This window comes from Podarcis bocagei (assembly GCF_964188305.1).
Source record: "Podarcis bocagei genome assembly, chromosome: 1".
NCBI lineage: Eukaryota > Metazoa > Chordata > Lepidosauria > Squamata > Lacertidae > Podarcis > Podarcis bocagei.
In genome coordinates, this window is record NC_138125.1 from 33,508,510 (window position 1) to 33,522,836 (window position 14,327).

At 47.0% G+C, this 14,327-nt stretch overlaps 1 pseudogene across 2 annotated transcripts; it reads left to right on the forward strand.

The window, feature by feature from the left end:
- The first annotated feature begins 214 nt into the window (after positions 1-214).
- LOC308595626 (phosducin-like protein pseudogene) lies at positions 215-4,513 on the forward strand (annotated as a pseudogene). Of its 2 annotated transcripts, none has more exons than XR_014013526.1 (2): positions 215-286; positions 1,980-4,513. The product of XR_014013526.1 is annotated as a phosducin-like protein pseudogene (transcript). The 2 variants fall into 2 exon arrangements; XR_014013537.1 differs by lacking the exon at positions 215-286 and adding an exon at positions 312-700.
- Positions 4,514-14,327: the final 9,814 nt, after the last annotated feature.

Here is a 14,327-nt window from a genome sequence, read left to right on the forward strand (position 1 = left end):
CACACTAGTTCTTCTCATGGCGTTCTCAATGCCCACCGCACCCCACGTTTCTTTTTAATGCTAAGGCATTCGGTCAGGTTCTTACGGATCCTTTTTGCGGCAACTCTTCTGCCCCCGTTTTGCTCAGTAGCTTTTCCTTGGGAAAGTGCCTCCGATCGCCTTCTCTGTGGTATTTCTGTTAACTACAAGTTAGGTTAACAAGTTTGTCCCGAGCTGGACTCCGTAGCTGAGGGGTGGGGAATGAGAGGAGCCCAGCAATAGAGGCGGACCATTTGGGCGGACAAATGTGAGTAATAACGCCTTAGGAATCACTGAAATATATTTCTTCAACGTCTGGGGTGGATTACCAGCCCTGGGCCTGACCCTTAGGCTGTGGAGCTAAAGCGTGCCTGGTCCTTGCCCTTATAAGAATTGCAGGCAAGGCGCGGAGGGCTGGACAGTACAAGGACTACAACCGAGGCGGCCGCTGGAACAGAGGCCTTTGGTTGGAGCGGGGCTTGGCTGGGAAGAGCGGGAGGAGGAGGAGGCGGAGCCAGTCCCGCATGCAGATGAGGCGGCGCCGTGGAGCATTATGGGGGAGCACGAAACGGGCTTCGCGGGTCTTCGGAGGCGTCGCGGCTCCATCAGTCTGGGCCGGTAGATGATGCCCGACTGCGAGCGAGGGAAGGAAAGCGAGGACAGGGCCCTCGGCCGGGTCTTGGTATGTTCGCTGTGCTTTGAAGGGGTGCGGGAGGACGGCGGCTCGGGTCCGGTCTGATGGGCAAGCATACTTACCTGGCAGGGGAGACACCTTGATCATGAAGGAGGTTTTCCCAGGGTGAGGCTCATCCATTGCACTGCGGGTGTGCTGACCCCTGCGATTTCCCCAAATGCGGGAAACTCGACTGCATAATTTGTGGTAGTGGGGGACTGCGTTCGCGCTTTCCCCTGATGACTTGTGTGCAAAAAACAGAAATGAGAGTTCTAGAAGTAATGTAGTTTCTTTACTTTCGGCAGCTGGGGCTTTTTTGTGTACATTTTCTTTTGCCCTTTGGTTTGTTTTTCAGACTGAGAGAGTCCTATCTCATCCAAAAGTCTCTAGTGTAGTATATGGGAGGTGTATCTAAAATTGTTACTGTGCAATCCGATAATAGAATAGATTGTGTTCATGCTTTCCACTAACTGGTGTTAAAAAACCCAGAAGGATGCACTGCCTGGAGCTGAGGAGCTTCTGCCTGATTTCTCCACTCCTTGGGAGCCTGCTGTGGAAAAGGGGATGAAGGAGGAATCAGTGTCTGGGGGGGGGGGCGGTGCCAGAAAAACGGGTGCAGCAGGAGGAATTGCAGGCATGTAATAACACACAGGAAAAACTCAGGGTGTGTGTGCACACTGCAGAAGAGCAGCAGGTTCCTGCTGATTTTCTTATTCCACTGCAAAGTGCTGCAGACAAGAGCACAATGGTGGTCACACAGCAATATCTAGCAGGTTAAAGAGTGGAGCAAGCCCTAGAAAATGCTCTGTCTCTCTAAATCAGGAACCTTTTTGGCTCCACACACCAGATCCTTATCGGGATCGGCCTTCTGGCACCCAATTTGACGTGTGAGCAGCACAGCCTACCTCAGTTAGCCTGACAGTTAGTTCCTTGCACCTCCAAACCAGACTGCTTGGATCCTAACAATGCCTCATGGCAAACTACTTTTGAAAGCATCATTTTCAAACTGGGGGGTACTAGGCTAGCAACAGCCCTTTGCCCTGGAATATGTAGTGGCTTTGATCCCTGTCTAGATCTGAAGTACTGTTCTCCTCTGTTCCCTAAGGAAATGTTGAGAGGTTTGTTTTGTTTTTTCAACCCAAGATTTCAGCAATCAGTATTCTCCATGGATGCTCTTTTCTAACCATTCCCTTCCTCACAGATCCTGAGCCCTATGTATTCCTGTCACTCCAACACTTATACTTTGAGACTTCTTCTTCCACTAAACTGCCTCTCTGTTTTCTTCTAGCTTACATTCCTCCTTGTGCGAAACATACTATAGATCTAGAAGTCTCTTCCAAGCCACATTCTGCAGAAAGAGATACATAGGAACAACGGGAAAGAGTGGCAGGAGACCTGTCACGGAATTTGTCTTACCCTCCTTGCCTACAAAGAATTAATTTCAAATCTTTCGAAGACTGTATGGCACTAGCAATGTGGAAAGGGAACTTAACAGCATGCTGCGACCCTACTAACCAACAGATGGACACGTCAAAGAGGCTGAGCAGCGATGGCAGTTCGGTAAACACAGGCCCCAAAGGGGTAATCAACGACTGGAGGAGATTCAAGCAGCTGGAGACAGAGCAGCGGGAGGAACAGTGCCGGGAGATGAAGCGTCTCATCCAGAAGCTCTCAATGACATGCAGGTCCCACCTGGACGATGAGGAGGACAAGCGGAAGCAGCAGGAGCTCCAGAAAAAGCTGGATGGCAAGCTAACCCTGCAGGAGTACAGCATGCTGCTTGAGGGCCCAGATGACGAGGAGTTCCTGCAGCAGTACCGCAAGCGGCGCATGGAGGAGATGCGGCTGCAGCTGCGCGGCGGGCAGCACTTCCAGCAGGTTGTTGAGATCCACAGTGGGGAGGCCTTCCTGGACACCGTTGACAAAGCGCCCAAGAATTCCCTGGTGATGGTCCACGTCTACGAGGATGATGTCCCAGGGGCCGACTCCCTCCACGGATGCATGGTCTGCCTGGCCACTGAGTACCCCGTGGTCAAGTTCTGCCGGGTGCGGAGCTCCCTGATCGGCGCCAGCTCCCGCTTCACCACCAGCGCCCTGCCGGCACTCCTGGTCTACAAGGGTGGGGAGCTGGTGGGCAACTTTGTCCGTGTCACTGACCAACTGGGTGAGGACTTCTTCGCCGGGGACCTGGAGGGCTTCCTGCAGGAGTGCGGCCTGCTCCCTGAGAAGGACCTGGTGCTCCTCACCTCTGTCCTCGATGCCTCCTCCTCCTCCTGCCTCAGCGAGGACAGTGACCTGGAGATCAACTGAGGGCATCCTGGGGGGAGCAGAGAGGCACCTGTGAAGGGGCGGGTAGAAAAGCCCACCCTTCACCTATGGAAGCCCAGAAGGCCCAGAAAAAGTTAAATATGGAGAATAAATGGTTGAGATATTCGGATTTATTGTTGGAAGATAATGAAGGATTTAAATTAAGACCATTTGAGCAAATTAAAGATAAATTGGATTGGCTACATTATTACCAGATCAATGAACTGTTTAAGCTTGATAAGAAAAATGGTTTTGCATCTGGAAAAACCAAATTGGAAATGGAGTTGTTAGATTCTAATGTCAAAAACTTATCGAAAATGTATAATTTAGTGTTGGAGTGGCATACAAAAGATGAACAAGTCAAATCTGTGATGATAGATTGGGCAAGAGATGTTGGGCACAATATAATGTTGGAAGATCGGGAAAGGTTGTTGAAGAAAGGGGTTAAGTTTACTGCATGTACTGTACTAAAAGAAAATATAATGAAAATGATGTATAGATGGTACTTAACCCCAGTTTACTAACAAAGATTTATCATTTGAGTGATAATTTATGTTGGAAATGTAAAGAAAAGGAAGGCACCTTTTATCATATGTGGTGGATGTGTCCCAAGGTGAAAGACTTCTGGGGAAAGATTTATAATGAGTTGAAAAAGATATTGAAATATACATTTATAAAAAAACCAGAGGCCTTTCTACTTTGAATAATAGGTTTGGAACTGCCCATGAAAGACGTTAGATTGTTTTTGTATGCCACAACTGCAGCAAGAATTCTGTTAGCCAAAAACTGGAAATTACAAGAAATACCAACAGTGGAGGAATGGCAGATAAAGATGATGGACTTTTTGGAGCTGGCTGACCTGACTGGAAGAATCCTCGAACAGAAAGAGGAGGAGTATCAGGAAGAATGGAAGAAATTTAAGGATTATTTAGCCAAATATTCTAAGATTATATAAGTAGAATTATTTGTGAGTACCACATTGGCTTAGGAGTTAAATATGTTAAATAGCATATTATGGATAGAAGTTAATATGATAAGAAAGAAAGAAGTTAATTTTATTTGAAAATAGTATTGGAAAACTGCTACAATGATTTACATGGAAACTCAGCTAGGGGGATTCGAGGAAGTCGCTCAATAATGGTACAAAAATTGGGATTATAATAGTTAGGATAATTGTTTGTATATTTGTTTGTTTTTTATATTGTAATGCTTTTCTTTTATGTTTGTTGTAAATTTGGAAAACCAATAAAAAAAATTTGGAAAAGAAAGAAAGAAAAGGCCACCTTTTACTAGCACCTAGAAGGCAGTTACCCAGTTGCTACCCCCCCACCCCCCTTCCCAAATGGAGGAGCCACCTCAAGCCTCCTGCTGAAACCTGTCCAGCAGCCTGCGACCCCTTTGCTCTATGAAGAAATGAATGAAAAACAAGCAGCGAAGCAAGTATTTAACAGACATCATAAAAAATGAATGTCAAACTTGCTGTATTTTAATAAATAATTATCAACTCAAGTACTATCTGCAGTCTAAATTGTTGTTTTTAACACCAGTTAGTGGAAAGCATGAACACAATCCCCAGTATCACAAATTATGCAGTTGAGTTCTAACTTCTTGTATATCTCCTGTTTTGTATACTGTGGTGTAAACCACTGAGCCTTGGGCTTGCTGATTGGAAGGTCGGTGGTTCGAATCCCCGCAACTGGGTGAGCTCCCATTGTTCAGTCCCAGCTCCTGCCAACCTAGCAGTTCGAAAGCACGTCAAAGTGCACTGTTAATTGTTTTTACAGTGGTACCTCGGGTTACAGACGCTTCAGGTTACAGACGCTTCAGGTTACAGACTACACTAACCCAGAAATAGTACCTCGGGTTAAGAACTTTGCTTCAGAATGAGAACAGAAATCGCGTGGCGATGGTTAGCTAAAGTGGTACCTCAGGTTAAGAACAGTTTCAGGTTAAGAACGGACCTCCAGAACAAATTAAGTTCTTAACCTGAGGTACCACTGTATTCTGATTTCATATGGCTAAATTTTGTAAGCTGCCTAAGGGGTCTTCTGTGGAAAGGCAGGATAGAATTCTTATAAAGAAACCAATAAGGTTGCAATAAGGCTCCATATATTTATGAGTCCCTATGTGCCATTTTAAGTTTAATTCCTTCAATGTAGATTTGATTAGAGTCTCTATAGGTCACTCTAATATGATGTATGTGTCAACATGCACAGCTTAAATAGCAGCTTTTGTGTTACCACCTGCAGGAATGATGAAAACCCGCAGCAATTCTGAATGAAAAATAAAACGTGATCTTAAAACGAAACAGAAAAAAGTGCAAGTAGATAAATAGGTACCATCCCAGTGGGAAGGTAAATGGCGTTTCCGTGTGCTGCTCTGGTTTTGCCAGGAGTGGCTTAGTCATGCTGGCCACATGATCTGGAAAAACTGTCTGTGGACAAACACCGCAACCCCAGAGTTGTTCACGACTGGACTTAACTGTCAGGGCTCCTTAATCTTTACCTTTACATTGGATTGCACAGTAACGATTTTAAATACACCTCCCATATATTACACTGGAAGTGAGAGCTGGACCATAAAGAAGGTCGAAGAATTGATGCTTTTGAATTATGGTGCTAGAGGAGACTCTTGAGAGTCCCATGGACTGGAAGAAGATCAAACACATCCATTCTTAAGGAAATCAGCCCTGAGTGCTCACTGGAAGGACAGATCGTGAAGCTGAGGCTCCAATACTTTGGCCACCTCATGAGAAGACTTGCTGGAAAAGCCCCTGATGTTGGGAAAGATGGAGGGCACAAGGCGAAGGGGACAACAGAGGACGAGATGGTTGGACAGTGTTCTCGAAGCTACAAACATGAGACTGACCAAACTGCGGGAGGCAGTGGAAGACTGGAGTGCCTGGCGTGCTCTGGTCCATGGGGTCACAAAGAGTCGACTAAATTACAACAATATTACACTAGAAACTTTTGGGTGATATAGGACATCAGTTAAATGCTGCAAATAGCAAATAAGCTACATCGTTTCTGTTTTTTGCACATGAATTGCCAGGGGAAAGCGCGAACGCAGTCCCCCACTACCACAAATTATGCAGTCGAGTTTCCCGCATTTGGGGAAATCGCAGGGGTCAGCACACCCGCAGTGCAATGGATGAGCCTCACCCTGGGAAAACCTCCTTCATGATCAAGGTGTCTCCCCTGCCAGGTAAGTATGCTTTCTGCTTCGACAGGACCCGGCCCGCCCTCCTCCCGCACCCCTTAAAGGCACAGCGAGCACACCAAGCCCCGCACGAGGGCCCGCCCCGTCCTCGCTTTCCTTCGCTCGCTCGCAGTCGGGCATCATCTACCGGCGCAGGCTGACGGAGCCGCGACCTCTCCGAAGGCCCGCGAAGCCCGTTTCGTGCTTCCCCATAATGCTCCGCGGCGCCGCCTCATCTGCATGCGGGAGTGGCTCCGCCTCCTCCTCCTCCTCCCGCTCTTCCCAGCCAAGCCCCCCTCTGGCCAAAGGCTTCTGTTCCTTTGTACAGTACTTTGTACTGTCAAGCCCTCGGAGCCTTGCCTGCAATTATTATAAGCTGGAAAAAGGCAACCTGTGCTGCTGATAGAAGTAGTGTGACTCATGCAACACGTTGGCCATTAATATACACAGAACAATAATTATACATACTTTATCAACCTTCTGAGAAAAATATAAAACATTAAATAAAGCCACATAGACTTGCGAACTGACAAGCCTAAGACGAACTTATAATGTCTGGTTTCAATAGCAAATCGGTTTTTTAAGCTTAAGCCAAGAAAGAGTCTTCTCTCTGAGATTGAATATCAATATATGTACAGTGGTACCTTGGGTTACATACGCTTCAGGTTACAGACTCCACTAACCCAGAAATAGTACCTCAGGTTAAGAACTTTGCTTCAGGATGAGAACAGAAATCGTGCTTCGGCGGCAGCGGGAGGCCCCATTAGCTAAAGTGGTGCTTCAGGTTAAGAACAGTTTCAGGTTAAGTACGGACCTCCGGAACGAATTAAGTACTTAACCCGAGGTACCACTGTATCAAGACTTTGAGATTAGACCACTGAAGAAGACCGGAAAACTATCATGGGAGTGTGCTACCTGCAAGCCCCAGTAAAAGGGCCCCATTGACGGTGAACAGCGGCCTCTTGATTACTTGGACTGCCAGGGTGAAACACATGCAAAACGCCGGCACCCTGTCTCTACAACTCCACTAGCATCTCTCGGTATTGTGAAGAACAACGAACTTACCTTTTGTTGGTATCTTCATGAACTTCTCTAAAAGACTGAGTTCAGCATTTGAAAAATCTATTGAAACCAGACATAAGTGCATCTTAGGCTTGTCAGTTCACAAGTCTCTGTGGCTTTATTTAATGTTTAGTATTTTTCTCAGAAGGTTGATAAAGTATGTATAATTATTGTTCTGTGTATATTAATTGCCAACATGTTGCATGAGCTGCACTACTACAATTATTATAAGGGCAAGGACCAGACATGGTTTGGCTCCACAGCCTAAGAGACAGGCCAGGGCTGGTTATCCACCCCCAGATGTTGAAGAAATAGATTTCAGTGATTCCTAAGGCGTTATTGGGATGTAGGTGGCGCTGTGGGTTGAACCACAGAGCCTAGGGCTTGCCGATCAGAAGGTTGGCGGTTCGAATCCCCGCGACAGGGTGAGCTCCCGTTGCTCAGTCCCTGCTCCTGCCAACCTAGCAGTTCGAAAGCACGTCAAAGTGCAAGTAGATAAATAGGTACCGCTCCGGCGGGAAGGTAAACGGCGTTTCCGTGCGCTGCTCTGGTTCGCCAGAAGCGGCTTAGTCATGCTGGCCACATGACCCGGAAGCTGTACGCCAGCTCTCTCGGCCAATAAAGCGAGATGAGCGCTGCAACCCCAGAGCCGGCCATGACTGGACCTAATGGTCAGGGGTCCCTTTAACTTTCAGGCGTTATTACTCACATTTGTGTGTCCAATTGGTCCGCCTCTATTGCTGGGCTCCTCTCATTCCCCACCCCTCAGCTACGGAGTCCAGCTCGGGACAAACTTTGTTAACCTAATTTGTAGTTAACGGAAATACCACAGAGAAGGCGATTGGAGGCACTTTCCCAAGGAAAAGCTAGTGAGCAAAACGGAGGCAGAAGAGTTGCCGCGAAAAGGATAAGCTGGAACCTGACCGAGTGCCTTGGCATTAAAAAGAAACCTGGGGTGCGGTTGGCAATGAGAACGCCATGAGAACTAGTGTGGAAATTAAAGGGAGATGGAAAAGAAACGCCCTTCAGCTATTACCTGAAGAATACTCAATATATATACAAGATTTCCACGAAATTGTCTGCGGAAAAGCTTATAAAGCCAGGACAACTTTGCAGTGTTTCTTGTGGACATGCAATCTGTTCATGTTAGAACGGAACGGGGATGAGACCCAACCCATACTTGGTGCAACACTCTTCTCCCGGTGACCAACCAGACAGACGTGTCTCTTTTCGGTACTTGTGATTCCTAGCAAGTAGCACTCATCATCAGGCAACTTTAGCGACCAAAGTGCGACCAGCTTCCTGAAATGTTCATTTTTTAAAATCAGAATCGCGATGAACTTGAACGTTGAATACACGGTAGAAAAAGAATACGAATAAGGCACATTAAGTCTGTTTTTTGCACACAAGTCATCAGGGGAAAGCGCGAACGCAGTCCCCCACTACCACAAATTATGCAGTCGAGTTTCCCGCATTTGGGGAAATCGCAGGGGTCAGCACACCCGCAGTGCAATGGATGAGCCTCACCCTGGGAAAACCTCCTTCATGATCAAGGTGTCTCCCCTGCCAGGTAAGTATGCTTTCTCATCAGACCGGACCCGAGCCGCCGTCCTCCCGCACCCCTTCAAAGCACAGTGAACACAACAAGCACCGCCCGAGGGCCCCGTCCTCGCTTTCCTTCCCTCGCTCGTAGTCGGGCATCATCTACCGATCCATCCTGATGGAGCCCCGACCTCTCCGAAGGCCCGCGAAGCCCGTTTCGTGCTCCCCATAATGCTCCGCGGCGGCGCCTCATCTGCATGCGGGAGTGGCTCTGGCTCCGGCTCCGCCTCCTCCCGCTCTTCCCAGCCAAGCCGCGTACAGCCAGCGGCCGCTTTGGTTTAGTGCACCGCCGGAGAAGTTGTTTCAGACGGTTATAAGTTCCCTTCGTCGTCCTCGTGCTGCTGAACACTCGGCCCCTTGCTTGCCAGGGTGATGACCAGACACGTTTGGCTTCATAACCCAAGTGGAGTTTTCCTCTTTTATATTCTAACCCCGTCCGAATCTATACATTATCTCAAATGTGCTTTCAAAACATATGTGGAATCCAACCCGAAAAAGTCTGTCCTTAAAAAACATTCTTTGCACCTCAACAGCAGAAATTTTGAATTCAGAAACACATTTTAAACAGTCACTAATGGTGGGCCATTTTTAGAGTTGTGGTAAATTTAGAGTTTTAAATGTACCGAGGATGTTTGCCTCTTACCTCTGGGTACTGGAATACTTCTAATAACACTTCTTCTTGGGTCATTTATAAGGTTCTGGAAAAATAAACATGTTAGACAATGGTTGTGGGCATGGGCGTAGCCAAGGGGCAGCAGCGGGGGCAACTCCCTCCCCGCAGATCATGGAAAACTTAATTAACTGACCAATCACATCAGCTCTGCCCCCTAACAAAAGTCCTGCCCTCCCTAATAAAGTCCTGCTCCCCCCAAAAATCCTGGGTATGCCCATGGTTGGGGGCCTGCTAACTCAAGTGAAAAAGTAAAGCATCAGAGGGAGTTAGGTTGTCTTTGTACAGTCAGTGGCGTAGCGTGGGGGGTGCCAGGGGTGCCGGCCGCACCGGGCGCAACATCTGGGGGGGGGGGGCGCGCTCGCTGCCTCCGGAGTCGCCGAAGAGCCTCGGGCGCAGGCTGTAGCGGAGCCGCATGTCTCGCGGAACCGACGAGCTGTGCGCGCGTCCGGGCTGAAGGCGCCCGGTAGGCAGCGGCTCTCAGCGCTCGCCGCGGAGGACGTGCCAGGCAGCCCCTCCTCACAGCCCCGCCTCCGCAGCTGCTGGGCCGTTGCATTTTCCTCGCCTCTCTGCCCCCCCCTCCTCCAGGCAAGCGGCGTCGTTTGGGCGGCAGCGCCAGCGGCAACTCGCAGGTTAGGGGTTGGGGGGGCGCAAATTACTTGCCTTGCCCCGGGTTAGGGGGCACAAATTACTTGCGTTGCCCCGGGTGCTGACAACTCACGCTACGCCGCTGTGTACAGTACAGGGATCAGCAACCTTTTTCAGCCATGGGCCGGTCCTCCGTCCCTCAGACCATGTGGTGGGCCGGACTATAATTTTTTTGGGGAAATGAACAAATTCCTATGCCCCACAAATAACCCAGAGATGCATTTTAAATAAAAGCACACATTCTACTCATGTAAAAACACCAGGCAGACCCCACAAATAATCCAGAGATGCATTTTAAATAAAAGGACACATTCTACTCATGTAAAAACACGCTGATTCCAGGACCATCCGCTGGCCGGATTGAGAAGGCAATTGGGCCGCATCCGGCCCCCGGGCCTTAGTTTGCCTACTTCTGGTACAGTATATGGTGCTGGTCCCTTAATACTGGCACTATAGTATCAGTGGTGTCCTCAGATTATGACTTTTGGTTGCAACGTCAGGACCCCACCCAGCAGAATAAGTCGGAGGTCCTCAAAATTATGGAGAGCTGGCTTTCCAAATATACAATGTAATACAATTACCATATAAAGTGCCCCCCATAATACATTCAAATTGAGAGTCTAAATTCCAACTGCATGTGAACATATTGTTGTTGTTTTGTAATTTAGTTAAAGAATAAAAGGAGAATATCCTGGATGCCTAGATCCAGGTTTGGGGCAAGCATTCTTGGGTGAGAGAACCCCAGTAGAGATTTAAAATCATGAAACATGCAGTTAAGTAAAGCATATAAATTTAGGCTGCTAGACTTCTAAAATATCCCGTTCTAAGTTTCTTCCAAAGTTCTGTTCTTCCATTAGGATAGAGACCACATGTTTCAAATATCAGATTCATGTGCTTTTCCATACAGCAGCAATAAAAAACAGGCAGTACAACTTAGTTGCAACAATGGTAAGAGTTTCTAAATTATTTGTATAGGAACAAAAAGATGGCTTATTAAAGCTAAGCGATCTGGGCTTCGAGTTACAAGCACAGACATCCTTACTGGTCAAGTTCACATTATGGAAAAAGAATGAGAGAGAACAAAGAGTTTCGTAACCCTTCCTCCCAAGGTGAGAGGATGTGACCTAGCTAAGCCTGGCAGGACAGCTTACTCTGTGGTCTTAACACCTTAATGGATTAGAGTTAAGCATATTGGTTATATGAGACTGGATTTACCCCCCCCCACACACATTTGATTATAGTAACAGCCCCACTTGCAGTACACAGCCATTGAATATCTTTGAGCATCCCATGGTATGGAGATGTAGTGATGGAAAAAGTTACACCAGTTACATTGCAGTCTCTCGGTTCAATGTGCTGCAGTGAGATGTGCTATTTTGCCAGAGGTTGCAATAACAGTGGGCTCCACTTGCCATGGATTCAGCATGCTCCCCTTTAAAAACTCAGTGCCTCTGCATGGAACAATCAATTATAGTGACCAGGATTATAAAATGTTTATTATGACTAGCGTAGTGCTTTGCCATTTATGTGATACTGTGTTTGACAGGAGCTAAAAAGAAATACGCTGCCCATAATGTTTCAGCAAAACGCCTTCCTCAGGGACAAACATTACCAAAGTCTTCTGTTTCAAAAGGTGCTTCTTCCTCAGAGGTTTATTTAGGCTGCCTCTGACAAGCTACTGTTTTCAACAAATTATTTATTTGACTCCAATAAAAATGGTTCTGTATATGAAGTTACCTGGCAGGGGAGATACCATGATAACCAGGAAGGTGGTTTTCACAGGGTGAGGCTCATCCATTGCACTGAAAAGGCAGGAAACTCAAATTACCCCACCATGCAATTTGTGTTTTCCATGGGAAAGTGGCTACTTTCATAAAATGTTGCTGTCTCCTTTTCTGACAGAGGCCCAGGTCACCTAAAATGGGATATGTTCTGGGAGAGAAATCAGATCCAGGCGCTGCTTTCCCAGTCATGGCAGTTTCATGACAGGAAATGCTGCGCCTGTTGAACATATCAGTACCGTGTATGGAACAGCTGTCAGGAAAGGGGGAGGCAGCGCTATGTTCAAGACCCCGGTACAAGTCAGGCACAGGGCTGACTTTTTCTTCTTCTTTTTCTGAGGACCAGTAACAGGCCTGTCCAGTTCTTTCCTGCATTGGGAAATGAAGGAACCTTTCCAATATAGTAAAACGTGCTTATTGTGAAACACTCTCTCTACAGGTGCTCCTTTAACCTAGCGGCAGCAGGAAGGTTTTAAGTGCCGGTCATCTTGGCCGTATTCGCTTTTTATTTACAGAACACTTTGTATGCCACCGTTTCATCGACAGAAAAATAAATGCAGTTCGATATATATATATATATATATACACATATACATATATATATACACACAGTGGTACCTTGGGTTAAGTACTTAATTCGTTCCGAAGGTCCGTTCTTAACCTGAAACTGTTCTTAACCTGAAGCACCACTTTAGCTAATGGGGAGCACAATTTCTGTTCTCATCCTGAAGCAAAGTTCTTAACCCGAGGTAATATTTCTGGGTTAGCGGAGTCTGTAACCTGAAGCGTCTGTAACCTGAAGCGTATGTAACCCGAGGTACCACTGTATACACACTATATATATATGCAGGTTTTGGTGTCTTCGGGTGTCTTCCCGTGTAAGAGTTGGGGTGTCTAGGCGACGTTTCGACGAGGTCTCACTCGTCATCTTCAGGCTGGTGCTTTCGGCTTCTTGTTACTGGAACAGAGCAGGATCTCAGTGTTTGAGTTCCTATAAATACTGTTGAGGGGGTGTGGTGTATAGCCTCCAACGTTCTGGGCAGAGAGGAAGTTCCCAGGTTAGGTGCCTTTTCTTCTTTTGTTCATTAATTACTTGAGGGATATCTTGAGTGATTTCTTGAGTGATATTTTGAGTACCACTTGGGAGGGTCATTAGGTGTGGATTAGTTGCTAAAGCTTTTGTGTCTTGACCTCTTGAGCTTGTGAAGAGTTTTTCTGAGAAGATGGCTGTACTGCACTTAGTTGTGCTCTGGCTTGGCTTCGTGTATAGGGGCGAGCTGTGGTTTTGTGTCCTGTGCCAGCCAGATCTGTGTAGGGATTGCAGGGGGGTGCAGCATCCGGAGGTGCCACTATGGTTTGGCTACTGGATGGTGTCTGTAATTTATCTGTGGAGAGGGTCTGGGTTTGGGTCTGGTGTGGTTGATTGGAGATGGCGTTCTGTGTGCCTCTGGTTCTGGTGTCGGTTTTTGTGGGGAGGGCTAATTTCCAGATGTCTGGCAGGCGGGACGTGTCGTCACGCTTGTTCATGTTGTGAGGGTGTTTCTCTATCTCGATGGCTTCCATGATTATTCTCTTGTGGTGATGTTCCATGTTAAAGAGCAATTTGGAATCTGCAAAATTAATTTCGTGTCCTGTTTCTTTCATGTGTTGGTAAAGAGAGGAAGTTTTTTCTTCTTTTTTGACGGCATTCTTGTGTTCTGCGATACGTGCATTTATTCGTCTGTTTGTTTGTCCAATGTACGTGGCTGGGCAGACTTTGCAGGGTATTTCATAGACCCCTTGGTTTTCTAACTGTATTTTATCTTTGGGGTTTCTGAGGATATTGGCTATTTTTTGGTTGGTGCAAAAGGCTGTTTTGATATTGTGTTTATGGAGGATTTTGCTAATTTTATCTATATATTTACTATATATATATATATATATATATATATACACACACACACATACCCCCCCACACACTATATACATATAAATTATAAATAATCTATCTATCTATCTATCTATCTATCTATCTATCTATCTATCATCTATCTATCTACAGTATCTACACACACACAAAAACCACACATTTTCAGATCGCCAGCAAACTACTGGGGGGGGGCGAGGAGGAAGGTTTTTATTCATTGTCTGTGTGAGCCTGACGGCGCAGAAAAGTTTCCAGCAAACGTTGAAATACAGAAGACGCCTGGTGAGGAACCGGGTCGATGTAAAGGCTCGGAGCAAGGCGCCTCGCCAAAGCCTGCTTCCACAGCCGCCGCCGCCTGAGCCGTAGGCGGGGCTCCATGTTCTCCGCCGCGCTTTCATTCGCCGCCCTGCGGTGGAGGCGGGAACAAAAAAAGCTTCCTGAGACCCCGCCTCTCTCCGGGCT